Source organism: Anomalospiza imberbis, chromosome 12 (genome assembly GCF_031753505.1).
Source record: "Anomalospiza imberbis isolate Cuckoo-Finch-1a 21T00152 chromosome 12, ASM3175350v1, whole genome shotgun sequence".
Classification (NCBI taxonomy): Eukaryota; Metazoa; Chordata; class Aves; order Passeriformes; family Viduidae; genus Anomalospiza; species Anomalospiza imberbis.
The window spans coordinates 9,180,994-9,197,166 of NC_089692.1; the positions used below are offsets into that span (position 1 = coordinate 9,180,994).

Here is a 16,173-nt window from a genome sequence, read left to right on the forward strand (position 1 = left end):
GAATTATTTTACCAGGGTATGATACTTTATAATGTTTTGTGATTATACTGTTAGCATTAATGTAGGGACAAAATGAAGGCTAGGAAATAAACTTTTCTTTATTATTTGTATATTAAGTTCACAACTGTTAAAGCAAAACTTATTTATACTGAAAACAAAGTTTCGTATCAACGGTTCACAATATTACTTTTTTGTTGTTATATCCTTTTTCAGTTTTGATAATTACTTTCATCAACAGAATTTGGTAGTTTCAGATGCTTTCTTGAGTAGAAAAAAAAAAATATTGGCTTGGGTGACATCAATGCTAAATACCATTCTGGGGAGCACTCAGAGGCACAGACCAAAAAGTCTACCTTTTCTCTGTTTACTGGAGTAAATTCTGGCACTGCACATACTTCAGTGTGGGAGGATCCAGTCCCTCCAGAAGCCTGTGCAGTCTTCTCTTTTCTCATCGCTTTGGCCATCTTGTCCAGACCAATGAGAGGAGCTTAAAGTTCTGCAACAAAAACTCCACTGTGTAAGGGCATTGCCTTTAAAGCCCCAGTGGCAGCTGCACCCAGCTCCTCCTGCAGAAGATAATCTGTCTCTATGCCTTACCTTTTTTCAGTTTCTGGCTCATGATGTGCCAGCAGCAGCACCTGCACCTCCTATTTCTGCTCTATTTTATTTGCAGCTGAATTACAGCTGTGAGGTTTATTCAGGGTGGACAAACCAGCCTCATGCTGAGGCTGCATTCATCAGAGAGTAGAATCCAGAATGGATGTTATAAACAGACAGGTAGAAGTCAAGCTCAACCAATTGCATATTCTTCACTCTGTACAACATGCATGGCTATTTATGGTGCCAAGTTCAGTAGCTTAAATATTGTGTCATCATAAAAATAGTATAACTGAGCATGGTTATTAACTGCAGGCTGACCTTCAGCTTTGGCTTTGCTCAATACTGTAGATTTATCTTTTCCCCTCAGCTCATTCAGAATGCTTTGTAGAGTGGTTTATTAAAGTATAACTAAACGTTGTCCTTGGTGTTCATGTATGTTTGGAACAATTCCAAATCTATGATCTTTTCCTTTAATTTTGTCAACACATTCACTACAGGCCTTTATTCTTCCTTCAAATTCAGTGAAAACTCTACAAAGATCACTATTTTAAACCAATTCCACCTATGATGCACTTTAAGATTACTGAACAGGTTATCCTTCAAATTAACAAAATCAATTACCCCTCCTGATACCCTCTTATTTCTGTCAAGCTCTGTATTAGTTTTCAGTGTGCATTAAAAAGATAACATCTTTACACATGGCAAGTGTAAAAGGTAATAATAAAAGGTAAATTTGACATGAGTCATGAAGTATGAACAAAAAAAAAAATAATGGAACCATGCCCCTGAAAACTTCCTTGAAGCTGTTATAAAAATGGAGTTTGTGATGGATATTGTAGAAAGCAGAAAAAACCACACAAAGCAGGTAGAATTTATTGCTACATTGTTTGAGTATTATCCTTAGTATAGAATGATCAAAACCAAAACATAGTGTAGAGGAACTGAAGGTATGTATGGATGGGTTTACCTCTAAGGGTTTAATCTCTAGTAAGAGGCTTTCTGCTGAAGCAATGGAAGCATTTGGTTTCCTTGCCTAACTGGAACAAAATTCTACTTCTCAAGGCTAATGCTTAGAGATAACTAAAACCAGTCTGAGACTTAACAAGTGTTACTTGTTAAGTGATCTACTTTGAAACATAATTTATAATTTTTTATTCTAAAAATACTGAGACATACAGAAACTATTCAGACTTTATTCTGAATCAAAAAGTTCCAATACTCTGTTATGCAGTTTCAATGTAAATGTTTAATAGACCACTATTTGTTGACACTTACCAGGCACCCAGAGCAGCCCTATGTGCATCATATAGACTCAGAGAATATAGCAGTGAAAATATCACTATCATAAATATCAAAACTGCAAACTACATGAAATGATAGAAGACCAGATTCTGCCTTGAAGCTCTGTGCAAATTCATCAGCAGTGTGACTTCACGTCCATGCTCAGACCCTGAATGTGTAAATTACACCTTCGGCACTCTCAGCTAGCAAACACCTGCAGAACTGCGGGAGTTCAGATGATTGGAATCACTTTCACTGCTTTTGGAAGCCTGACTTACAACAGGTGAGGAGGCAGAGTTAAAAAAGGTGTTGGGGGAGGACAAAGCACTTGCTTGTTTAGCATGTTTTATGGATGGGTCAGGGATAGAGGACATGGATGTTGTGAGAGGTAATGAGGTAACTGGCAGCAAAGAACTCTGAGCTGGAGCAAATGTGAAGGTAAAACAGAATCGAAATAGTGAACCATCTGCTTTCTAATGAAAACAGCTCCTCTTGTCAGCAACATCCAGAAAAAATGATTTCTTAGTTGGAGTGTATCACCGAGGGAAGTAGCTTTTTTGCTATATGAGGTAATACACTCAAATGATGTATGACTTAGAAAATAGTGTGGGTTAATGATCTTCAGCTGGATCAGGGAGTAAAACAAAGTAATTTCATAATACAGAACATGATGGATTAAATCATGTTAATACTGGGTATATACATTAAAGAAAATGATCTTTCTGGCATACTAAATGGCAAAATAAAAAGCACTTTTAGTAAGCTATATGATTAATTAGTCTGCCCTTTTATTTATGTACCATGATAAAGTAAAATGTACTTCTTCTGGTTACCTCCCAGGCAATTATTCTAAAAGTTATATTGAATACACCAGCTTCATTGTACTGCATCAGTCCATCAGGAACTGCAAGTAGGTCCCTGTCTTTGTTTTAAGTCAGGGATTTTCTTGGTTTTCTTTTTTTTTTTTTTCTCACCCTCCTGTCCTCAATTACTAGAGATTATTGGGGTTTTTTATGTTTTTTAACTCACACAAACATGAGATTGAACATGATACGATCATATATTGCAATAATATAAACAGTGATTTGTCTTAGCACTATTACTTACAGAGAATGCAAAAAATTCTAGTGAGTGAAAAGTTATAGCTCACGTGTAATTCAGGCAAATATTTAAATATGGGAATGCAAATGCTCCAGACTTCGTTCAGATTCTGAGCTGTTTCATTTCCTGCCTTCACTATTTAACTGTGTATCTTGCAAATTTCTACCACAGGTTCAATCACATGCAGAATCTTTTAGAAATAAGCTGGGAATGTATTTTCCAAAGAGATTTCAAATTAAACTAAAATCTCAGATTTCAGAAATAATGTTACCTGCAGAGGGAGGAATATTATTTTTGAGAACTTTCTGTCTTCCAGTGTTATTGTACATACCTTATTAGAGATTATGCCAATGATGAAAGCTTCCTCTAGTACCAAATTTACATGGAAAGAAGAAAAGGTATTATTAGCACTGAATTTACTCCTTAAAATCTTATGAACACGTAGAAACTGATAAAATGCAGGAGTTAAAGAAAAGTCCATTTCAATGATAATTTTTAAAAGAATATTTAGTAAGCTGAGATAGGTTTAGTATTCTATTAGTGAGTCACACAATCCTTCAAACTGGATTGCCTTAGACAGATGTACTTAACAACACCAGAATACAAGTCTGAAAGACCAGACTTGGACATTTTCTAATGTTAAATTCAGAATTCAGGTGGGGAGTGTTTTTAACAGTGAGAAACATGTTTTTGTAAGGGGCCCAGCACTTACATGGACTTATTGTGTTATACTGTTCCATAGACATGCACAGAAAAGTAAACCCTGATTCTAAAACCCTATGCCAAAGGAAATGTCTTTTAAATAAAGAACCACCTAAGAACAACCACTTTTTTTTGATAGTTGGTAGTGCCATACGTTTGTCTACTACAGCAAGAATTTGGAATTTCTGCATGATATTCTTGCAAAGTTCTAATTCTGGTTTATCTCACACAGCATCCACCTACTGATACAGAGTCAGTATTTGCTGACTAATCTTTTGTTTGCAACGCCACTAATGCTTTCTTCTGACTCTGGGGGTTTTGCTTTCTCTGCTGCAACATGAAATTTTTCTTTACTGGGAATTAATTAAATCATGGTAGATATAAATCCAAATATTTTCAATATTTATTCCACCTGTGCATTTTGCATTTATTTGCTCTCAAAGGAGTTGCTCCACCTTGAAGCTCTACAAAGTCAGTTTTGTATTTTATTGGGTGTGAGTGCAGTAAGAGTGAGTGCAGTTCTTTCCTTCTGTCCTCTGTTACAATCTTATCACCACTCAAGGTGTCCTGGGTAGTTTTCAGATCTCTGAGATTTCTGTTTAATGTAGAAAAAGGCACATGAATTTTCCTCTTGTCAAAAGTATCTTAATTTCATCCTTTTCTATGATCGACACTCCCAAAAATTATTCCGGTCTCCTTTTCCATATGTTCCTTATTCTAAAGAGGATCATAAAGGCATTAACCAGGAAGATTTTTTCATACTGCTCAGCAGTATCACACCTGTACTACTTTTTTGAGGGAGTAGATTTACAATAAATTTTTATTTCACCAATTCATACCAATATAGCCTATAGCTGTTAATTCTAGATGCTGACTAGAAATTACAAATAGATACTGAAGTTCATAAATAGAAAAAACATGGACACCTATTTACAACTAGTAAATAACTTTTAAAACAGATTTTTTTAAGACATGTGAATTAGTTCCTAGTGAGACTGTTGTGAGAATATAGAAAATGGGTGACGTGTATCACAGAGAAAGTGTATGAGCACAGCTTCTTCAAAGTGTTGGTCTAAAATCCCATTAAATTTTTGCTACATTTTAAAGTTTGTAGAATATAACACCACGTAGAAGTGTGACTTTAAAATTAGTCTTTGCAAGTGCCTGAAATGAAGGTGAGGGATTTTAACAAGCAGCAGGCTTTAAACCTAAAATTACATTAATTTATTTGCTGAAACAATATCAGATTATTGTTCAAACTGGTTTGTTACACAAAAGAACAGTTTTTATATCGCAAAAAATAAAACAAAAAAAAAAAAAACACCCCCAAAACCCTAGAAAAATAAGAGAAGTGTTAGTGCTCTTGTACTCCAATACTGTTGGTGAGACTCAACTAGAAATGCCAGATATGTATAAAGAGTAATTTTGTCTCATTAAATGATAACACTAGTGGTTCCTCTTCATCTCCTTAATTCATTTCTTGTAGTTTTTCTTGTCACATCTACTTGTTTTATGGCTTACTAACTTGCAAGTTATGGTCGTAATTTATGGTCAAAATTGAGTGGTAGCAAATCACAGAATATTTTCATTGATTACCCTAAATTGTCTAATCTCCTGTATGTTTTTAGGACTTGATTGGGTGGTATTTACTGATTGCCTTCATCTAATTTAAAAATCAATCAATAGCAACAATGAGAGGTGGTGGATAAATCGAGTCTAATGCAGCATAACTGCAGCAAATATCCATCAAAGGCTCATTCTCAATCAAATTTGTGGGAAGTTTTAATACATAAACCAAAATGTCTAAAAGCCTTACTTCTGGAGCACATCATTTTTAAATTGTGCTCTGCAATGTGACATCTTATTGCTCTTATGCTGTCTATTTAGGGCAGTTTTCCACTGCTAAAATGAACATATTTCACTACAATAAAACTGTAGCAAACAAGAAAAAAAAAGTCATCAGCTTTGGTTTAAAGGCACTTTGTTCCATCTTCCTCAATATCATCTGTATATAATAATGGGAATTAACATAACATCAGCTTTTCATATAAACTGTGGGCATTTTCTCTGAGATAAACATTCTAATAAGTGTCTTGATAGGAAATGTGTTTTCTACATTGGGAAATCAATTCACTAAAGTTGTTCCTTACATTGTTCTTTTTTAAAAGCATCTTTAGATCGTGAAGTTTTGGATAGCAAATATGTAGGGAGCTATCTGTAAGGTGATATTCTAATTTCTTGACATTATGAGGGCAAGGCACCTCATGCAGTAAAGGAGGACAGAGTAAATGCAAACCTTCCTTTTCCAAGTGATGGCAGTACAAACATAAAATGCTTTTATATAATTTGTCATACGCAAACATGACATAAAAAAAACCATTAAATTTTTTAACTAGGCATGGATCTCCAGTTTACATTAACTTAAGGTAAGTCTTCCATAGGCATATAGATGTGAACAGTTCCCTAAACTGAGGTCAGAACAATGCTGTCATTAACAGCTGGATTAGGAGCTAGTTCTACAGCCTTGAAAAATAAGTCAAAACTGGCCTCTGTTCCTGAAAGACTCTTAATCCATACCCAGAAACAGACATGCAGTACCTGTTACTTGCTCAGTAAATTCTATGTACATTGCTGAAGATATTCAGCTTTTATTTCTTGACAGCAGGGGACATGTGAAGCTACAAACTTCTTGTGCAATAGGAGGTTCTCTCCTGTGACTCTAGGTGTAATAAATAACCAATGAGGAGAGTAACTTGGATGTTTGTGGATTTTCTCATACTTTGCATATATTTGATTTTTATTTGAGTCAAGGGGGGCTTATTAATAAGTCAACATGTGGAAAAAACATTCAAAAAGCTTTGAAAGGTTCTGAATTCACTCTGATAAAAACTCCTTTTTAGCATCTAAGGAAAGTACAAGTAATATGGCTACAATCCAGCACTGCTACAAAGAAAACCACAGATATGTAATGGATTGGGAAAGCACCACCACTCTGGAAAAGAATGATTCTGTTCTAATCAATTGTGAAATATCCTTTGTTACTAAACACTCCTGAAAAATCTCAGGCCCAAGCAACAGATCACAGTACACATTAGAAATATAAAAGACAACCACCAAAGAGAACCCTACCAGCAGTCCATGGTTTATTAAAATTCTGACATTCTGAGATATCTTCTTGCCAAGGGCCCTCTTACAATGACATCTGTACACTTGTCATTACATTGTGGTTCACATTACTTACATAAACATGCCACAGGGAAACCATGACTGATATAATTTTTGTAAGATTGAAAGGTAGCCATTGTGATCATTAAAACAAACCTGAGAGAGCCTTCCTGATGATGGAACAGATTCAGTTACTTCTTCCCTCTTTGTGGGTCATTAGTTAAAAGGAGGAAGGTGGGGGAGGAGGGAGAGCCGGCCACATACTGCAGGTGTTTTATCCTTTGTAAGGAGACTGCACTGAGACAAATGATTCTAGCTGGCATTTTGTACACACCGGAGATTGCTTATCGATCCAGATCAGAATATTCAGGCTGGCCCCGGGGAAAAGGCAGAGTATTTTCTGAGGGAGTTAATAACCTGGCAGCTGAGCTGTCTTGTCCAATTCACTGAACCTAGGGCTCTAATCAGGCCAGAGTTTTTATTTTGAGAAATCTTGCCATATGTGTCTGCTATCTGCCTTCCACTCTATTGGAACAGTGACAGTGATTGAAATGACAGCCTATAGATAGAGCCTAATCAAATTGTTTATTATCAGCCTAAATCAATATGTATAGATTGTAGAAACATCACTGTCATGCCATGAAAAAGTCATACTAATACTACATGCTGCAGGTGTAATTCTAAAATGTATTTTTCCATCCTAAATTACATCTGAATTTAACAGAGTAAAAGAAATTAGAATGGTGTATGAGACAGTGAAAAATATGCAGGTTGAAACATTTGAATAACATTAAGGATTAATGTTAAAATGCCATGTTGTTCATTGCTTAAATATGTTATCATGCTTTCAGTGAAGAACAAAGCTGTGGGAAAGGAAAAATAAAAATTGAAAAGTTGTTTTGCCTTTTGCATAGAAAGGGAAAAATCTCACAGTGATCTGTGTAAGCACATACTGCAGTGTGAATCAAATTCCAGCACTCCTAAAAATTGAGTTTTGAGGTATTCAGACTGCAGAGATGAAAACACAGTAATGTGAATTCCTTTGGTACCACACAAATATTACTCCCAAGAGCCTACCAAAGAGCTTGGACCATGAAATATAATTATTTGATAAGAAGCTGATTTCATAAAGCCCTCTCTTCTGAAGACTCTTGGATACCCTTTTTGCATGGAAAAGATGTTAGTGCATCATATGAAAAGAACAAAAATTATTTAATGGTATGTCATAAACCAGATTCTACAAGCTTAATTATCATCTCAAACAGAATCATTGAAACACAAAACATGAGCCAAAGAAGGAATGTTCCTGAGGGCGTGGCACTGCATGGAAATCTCGCACATCTGGGAGAGGACCAGTAATCTCTTTGGCCAGTGAAGCTCACGTGAATGCATGAATCTGAAATTCTGTTCTAGTGGAATTGACTGAAATGGATAATCCTGGGAGGGCCTGTGGCCCAGCAAGAGTCAGCTGTGTAGTTCACAGCTTTTGAAGTTGCTCTACTGGCAGAATTTGTACTGCCTAACATGTCCTGGGGAATAATTTATTGCCTTGCTCTTCAAAAAATAAATTTCAAAACTATTTTAAAGTACTCTGGCAAGGCAAAGAAGCTATAGCCTTAGAGCAAATGATATGTTTTGCCCTGAAGAATGGTGTGAAATAACCTTCTGGTTAATTAATCTTTGCAGTGCAAAGATTAATTCAAGCACTTATTTGAGTATCGTTTACATTGTGTGATTATTGGGTTGAGTCAAACATATACCAACTTTTAGCATTACAGCATACACGTTAATAAAAATAATATTGTGTTGTAGGTTGATTTAATTTAAAGAGGTATTTTTTTCCCTTGGATAAACGTACTTTTCTTACTGTGAGCATGTAAAGGTCTCCAAACAGCAATTATCTTTGGCTGAATGAATCTAGGAATTTTCCTATTACATTCAAAATTAGAATTTCATGATTGCCATTTAAAAAAATAAAGGTACTTATTCAGCAGAAAATGTTAGCATGTAAGTCTAAGTACATCCTTAAGTCCCTCCTGAGTCAGGAAAGAGGTTAAGCAGATGCATATCCTTAAGTTTTAAATTACTTCAGTGGGACTTTGTCTTGTCTTAAATTTTGAATGTGCTTGAAGTGTACTAATGGCTAAGCATAGTATATGAATACAGGTGGTTCAGTTTGGCCCACAGCTGGCACAAAACCAAAATTCAACACTACTTTTAAAGTGTTTTGACTAAAATCCAGCAAAGTACTTATGTCTACACACAGTGCTGATTTAGCTATCTCAGTTTATAGTTACACTGGAGCAATTTCCTAGCATGGATACAGTTCTGCTGGTATTTGTCTTGGCATAATTTAGCAAGACACTTTTACAGAACTGAATGGCTCTGAAAGTCAAGAAGGCTGGGGCAAACCAGTGAGAGGGAACACCAAACCTGGGTGAGCTGAAAATGCACCACTGAGGGGACATGAGAATGGGAGAAATTTGCCTGTTGAAAAGGTCATCTTCAAAACCTCCCACTGATTAATGGTGGCTCTTCCCAGCACACTTCTGCCAGCGTGGCTGCTCACATGTGAGTTTATTTCCCAAAGAGTAGCCCCTTCCAGAAGCTGTGGGTGAAATGCCTGCATTATACCTTGTACTCTGTAAGATCCATTGAGCTGGGTGTGCTCTAAGAGTTGGCTGGAAACAAGGAAATCTGCTTTAGGTTCTGTATGGCATGCAGTGAATTCCCTGTTACAGACTTCTGATTCTGCTGAGAATACATTTTTATCATTATTTTGCTTTTTGTTAAAACTTATTTAGCCAAATGACTCAAGATAAAATATTATTTTTTTCCTTTCCAAAGGATCTTCAAGAAAGAGTTTGACCACAGAGAAGGGTGATAAAAATCAAGAAATAATGACCTTATTATGTATTATTTACAATGCAGAATAGTGATCTACACTGTCACCATTATCCAGCTTTCCAATACTTGGGTTCTCAGTTGTGGATACCATCTATTAATGGGAAATATACCTAATAACTTAAATTTTACCTTGGGAAAGGACTGTTTCTAGGATCCTCCTATGAAACTAGTGAAATTCTTATTTATATCCCACTTAGTGCTTTAGATAGGCCATTTCTCTAAATCCATTCATTTTCTTTTTGGTTATTTCTGTTATGGGTTGATTTGCTTTGTCTTTGCACTAAATGGGATGTAAAACTAAGTGCTGCTGATACAATTTCCTTGGGTTTATTTGTTGCTTTTTTCCACCTTGCTTTTTTAGACAGCAGATGTATTAAGAGAAGATGCACAGCATACTAAATTCTTATCTCATTCGAAGAACATAGTGCTTCCAAATTAAATAGTTCTAGATGCAAGAATGACAGTATTAAAGTCACAAGAGCAAACTTTAATCTATCCCTTTCCTCACAAACATTCCAACTGTCAGAATGTTGCCATCTTTCATTAATTGCATCATCATCTATCAGCATATGGACATATCAAATGAATGAACATTAGCCCCTAAACATTTATTCTCTGTGTGTATTTGGAGCTATAAATAAAAACTTTAAAATAATTGACTTAGTAATTTCAGTCATCACTACTACACCTTAAGTTATTCCTCTAATTTTATCTACAATATAACAGTGATAAAATTAAGAATAGAAGTTTTGCCTTAGCAATTCACTTTCAGTTTTCATGGATACCATAAAGAATTTAACTGTTTCCCCTTTTCTCATATGAACCATACAGGCATTGACTCTAAGATTAAGCAGATTTCTCCACTACCAACAAATTAAGCCCTATTTGTTTATTTTCAGTTGCACTGATGTTACTAAATCCAGTAGCATCACAGCACAGTCTGACTTGAAGTCAGGCTCAGAAACTTTGCAAACTAAACATCAAAACTAAAAAAACTACTATTCAAGTAGGATGGGAAGATATGGTATGATGTAGCCTCATGTCCCACAGAACCTCTGCCCATAGTACTGCTTCACTTCAGATGCACAAATAAATGATGCACTGCACAAACCAGGCCTGCAAACATGGTGTGCCTTCAGAACTGTGCTTCAAACCTCATTATATTTAATAGTTCTGTACTTAATAGTACAAAATGCCAAGTACTTCAAAAAAATTCTGGCCAAGTTTATATACTTAAAAAAAAAAACCCAAAAAAGTACTGAAGCACGGGAATATGGGAAAGTGTAACATTAGAAAGTTCTAAATCCAAGCTACACTTCAGGAGTGTAAAGGGGGATTAATGAGGAGCTGCGATGGTGAACTTGTAGAAGAGTCTAAGAAGTGACATTCATTTCAGCAGTGCCTGTTGTGCTGTGAGGCTTAATTGTAGCTCCTTTCTTTCATCCACTGGAAAAACGTTTGCTATGCTGTTTGCAGACAGGGCTGGCAACCATCCTGATATCCTGCATTCCCACTCTGGGAGGAGTTATGTGTAGCAAAAACGACATGGGATTCAGCCAATGCTGTTCTGTTTAAACACAAGAGGAGTGGTTGTGACCATGCTGACCTCAAGAGAGATGTATGGAAGTGTTCATCAGCTCTAAATTAGGGGAGGGAAGGAAAGGAAAGGAAGGAAAGGAAGGAAGGAAAGAAGGGAAGGAAGGGAAGGAAGGGAAGGAAGGGAAGGAAGGGAAGGAAGGGAAGGAAGGGAAGGAAGGGAAGGAAGGGAAGGAAGGGAAGGAAGGGAAGGAAGGGAAGGAAGGGAAGGAAGGGAAGGAAGGGAAGGAAGGGAAGGAAGGGAAGGAAGGGAAGGAAGGGAAGGAAGGGAAGGAAGGGAAGGAAGGGAAGGAAAGGAAGGAAAGGAAGGAAAGGAAGGAAAGGAAGGAAAGGAAGGAAAGGAAGGAAAGGAAGGAAAGGAAGGAAAGGAAGGAAAGGAAGGAAAGGAAGGAAAGGAAGGAATTTCTGAAATACTTTGTGAAGCTTACCTTGATAAACAGTAAGGAGAAATCCAGGTATTTTGTCTACACACAGAAAATTGTCTAAATTGCCTGGAAAAACTCATTGACCCAGTCAGAATGTGTGAAGCTTTTGATCACATACAGCCCCAGGCTCTCCTGCATCTTGCTCAGAACACATAGCTCAGTGAAAAAACCCAATATTTTATTGTGATAAACACTACAATAGTATGATTGCACTGGCATGTGTGGGTTGCTCCTCTTTAGGTGGCTTGGGAACATTATATTCAGGGGGTTTTAGGTGTAAATTTACAAGCGCCACATTCAAAGAATTTCAAGGTTTCATTGTTCAATTATTTTAAGTAGAACAATGAAAACATCAATGCTAGAACAATACAAATTAATCAAACAACAAGAAGTAAGGCAATTAAAGCTGAGCACTTCCACAGTGCATTTTCAAGAGCCTGAGTAATTAGGTGTAACTGTAGAAAGACACTTAAGTGTCCTTTTCTGTATATCTATGAAATCTATTTTACTGAAAAATCAAGTAAATTGTTTTTGTGGATGACTTTGGACAGATGCAAAAAATGGAGGAAAGGTGGTTCTGTAATTTAGAGCATGGGATGGGACAGGGAAGTCTCTTGAATCTTAAGACTTCCCAAGCAGCTCGAGGCAATTACTTCCCATCTGTAAAAAAGTGTGACAATCCTTCTGTGTGCTTATCTGGGCTAGGAGGAGATGTATGTTAAGAATTCTCAGGCAGAGCATAGAAATGAAGAACAGTATCACTCCAAGTATACAACTACAGAACTCAGCCTAACACCAGTGTTCCATATAGCATTCATTTTATCAGGGCTTTATAACCAGAAGTTACATGGGATCCTTACCTAAATGCATGTGGTTTTGACTGTAACTCTCTCTTAAAGGTGTCATTGTGTGGAGAAGGGTCGGCATTATTTATCCTCTTGTTACTCTGCAACTGCCAGTGAGCCTCTGAAATGGGGAGCAAGCCACATAATTAGAAAATTATCCACTGCCCACTTGCTATTATCCTATGGCTTTTCTAAAAAGAACAAAAGGTGTGCCACACTGACAGCACTTCACAGGCAATACAAGAAGCTCTCAAGAGTTTCCAGCAATCTTTGACATAGATAACAAGCAGGAGATAGTTTATGATATGGTAGGTAAAGATAAGGCCTGTACGGAACACATAACCAATGTACTTAGCGTACAGCCCTAGCAGTGACAATCACAGTAAAACAGTTGTTTCTTAGGCTGAACACTTATCTTAGGCTGAAAGTTCCAATCCCATAAACTAGGGCTTCAATCTTCATAGAAAGTTGCATTTCTGTAACAAGCACATTAACACAAGGGGACTTTTGCCTCCAGGCTCCCATTGTTAAATTATTCCTTATATTAGATTGCCACAGAAAAGGCTTTTTTTTTTTTTAAACAAAGTAAAAGATCTGAAAGATTACCAGCAGAAATGATAGTTAGGAATACAAAAGAAAGTCCACAGGATAACATTTGGGGGGAAAAGCATCAACATTTTGTAAAAAAATATTGAATGGGAAAAGAGGATTCTTCATATGAAAGCTGAACAGGGCTCACAATTAATGGATCTTTTCTGCTTGAAATGCTCAGGTCATTGATATTAAGTATTGCTGCTGTGCCTCTTTGAAGAATTTCAGTGTTGCACAGGTGCCAGTGCACCACACTGAGAATGGGGAGATTACTCTGGTGGCTTTGTCCTTCAGACAGCAGAGTCGCCAAGGCGCAAGTGCTCTGCAGTGCTGCTCCCGAGGCTGCAGTGCAGCCCTCCCAGAGCCACTGCAGACAGCACTGGAAGGTGCATCCTTTGCCAGTCCCTGTCATAGAGCATGAGGTAGTGCTGGGACTGATGCCAAATTTTCTGAAAATGCTGTCAGAAAATGAAGGTATTGTTTCCATCTCAAACACAATTCAAGAATTAGACAATGGAACTCATACTGCTGTCAAAAAATTTGGCCAAGGGTTAGGAAAATTTCTGGTGAGAACATTGTAAAGGGAACTTAAAATATATGTCTTCAAGTGAGAAGGAAAAATTCTATTCTTACTCCACAATTATGTGTAGAAGCTAATGCTCTATGAACTATGACAATCTTGTAGTGCATTCACCCATATTTTTTGTAGTTGCATCACTAAGGAAATATTCACTGTATCTACAGATAAAATGCAAACATTGTATCAGAGACCCAACAAATCATTCATCCCACTTCCAACAGGCCAGTAAAAAGCACAGGTTCAAGAAGCTGAATGACTCAATAATAACTATCTGCTGCTAGATTCACTTTATCTTCCTCCTTTTGCTTACAGTTACGTGAGGTTTACCTTGATCAAGTAAATTAAAGGGTTACCCGCTTTCTGCTAGCACTGTCAGCTGTTTCAGAAGGTACCCAAACCCCAGGAGTTTTACAATGCCATGGCAGTTAACACATTCTCCAATACAGCGCTTTCCTTTACACACCAGGGTATAATGGCTCAGCTGTGGAGCTTGAATTTGGACTGAGGAATTTTACTTTCCAACCTTTTTTTTCATTTTCCCTGTGGATGTCAAGCTGCTTGTCCTGCAAGGCCACATCCTACATGTAAAACAAATGTGGGAAATATGTGTAGTGCTCAAATTCCATGCTCCCAGTCTGGAAACCACTTGGTTACAGAGCATAAGATATTTTCTTAATGCTCAGGTACTGATAGTGAAGTTTTATTCTTGGATTTCTCTCCTGGCTGCTGTCTGATGTAATCACCTCTAGTGTGTCTGCAGTCCTGGCAGGCTTTTTACTGGAAGTCAAATTTCACAGATTCCAAATCTTTCTGAACCTTTACCTTTTTTAAATTTGCTAATCAAATAAGGAGGACTATTATAGAGTATGTGTCCCATGCTACAATGAGAAAATTTATTTCACTCCGTCCTTAGAAGTGTTTAACTACTATGGGGGAGAATAACATCAAAGGTCACTGGGAATTGTATGATTCTGAAAGGAAAATTTGAAAAAAATTACTCAAAAAAAAATCCATCTAGCATTAACACATTCAAGAAGAATAATGCACATTCTTAGCCAAACTCCAATAACCACTTTCCAGTATATTCCATACACACATTCACATCATGTTTCTTAAAGATAAACAAGTGAAAAGTAAAAAATACAACTGCCAAAGGAAGGTTATTTGTATTCAAACTGTACCAGAGAAATTAATCAAGGGCAATTTATGCATGTGAAAATATGATTTCTAACACTGCCAAGGTCGATAAGACCTTAGGGAGTAAATGCTGACCACATAAATCAAAGATGCAGTTTTGAGGAAGTTTTGAAGACAGAGTGGAGAGGTTTAATAGTTTTAAAAAGCTTGTAAATAGTCCAAATGAATCAGCAATGATACAGGAGGAGCAAATAACTTGTTCATGAAAGGAACAAACCATGCTTGATGTCCTTCTGTGGATTGGATTGTCCAAGCCCAGAATTATAAAATTCTCTCTCACATTTCAGAAGTAAGGATCTAATTATTTCTTAAAACTCAAAAATATAAAAACGATGCACCAATCTAAATCAATCCAACCTGCCATAAATGTTTGCTTGTAAAAATATTTTAAGAAAAAGACAACTTTCAGTGATCAAAATACTTTATAGGAACATTTCCTGTTTTACCAAGATGTCTAAAGAGAAATGCATTTTATCTGAAAATGCATACTGGATAGCAACCTTTTTTATTTTTTTTTTTTTCAGTTTGCTGTTTTTTTTAGTTTTTTTTTAAACAATTTCCCCATGGTAGGTGAACAAAAAGCAAATAACTGTTTCTTCCTGCTAAAACAGAAAATTGACAGTTTTTCATTTTAAGCCCAGCCACTGAACTAAACAGTATTTCTGCCTGGCTGGCTCCCCACACTCCTTTGGTTGCCACTGTAACATCTAAAAATCTCCTGTTTCAGGTTGCCTTTCCAAAACATTGTGTAAGTTAGAGCATACCCATTTCCCACACAGCTCAGATATCTGGGATACATATCTAGTGTGATACATGAAGATATCTGAAGTCAAAGAGAACTTTAGAACAATCTCTTAAAGGAACTCAGTTTGCACTATTAAAAATAGCTTGAATTACTAACAGAAGGAGTTTGTGTCTGAGTCAGACCCTTCTAAGCCTTAAACAAAGATGAATTCAGAATAGAGCTGGCAATTAGAACTCACTGTGTATTTATTAATTCATATAAATAATAGTAGGTTTTTGAATGTTCCTGTATTGTACACAGTACTATATTTTAGAAAATACCATCCATGACAGCATCCTGATTTTACTACTAAAGATATTTAATCCATTTTCATGTTGCTTTTGTGTAGGTAAACTGTTAAATTTCCACAACCCCATTCAGCACAAACTCTTCACTGTC

General features: G+C 36.6%; 1 long non-coding RNA gene across 2 annotated transcripts in view; it reads right to left on the reverse strand.

Annotated features, from left to right (window-relative positions):
- The window catches only part of LOC137481163 (uncharacterized), a 187,818-nt gene that overhangs the window by 74,879 nt on the left and 96,766 nt on the right, over positions 1-16,173 (reverse strand). For both annotated transcript variants that reach the window (XR_011003360.1, XR_011003359.1), the window contains exon 2: positions 12,638-12,743. This is a non-coding gene — a long non-coding RNA (uncharacterized lncRNA). The remainder of the gene's footprint in view (positions 1-12,637; positions 12,744-16,173) is intronic.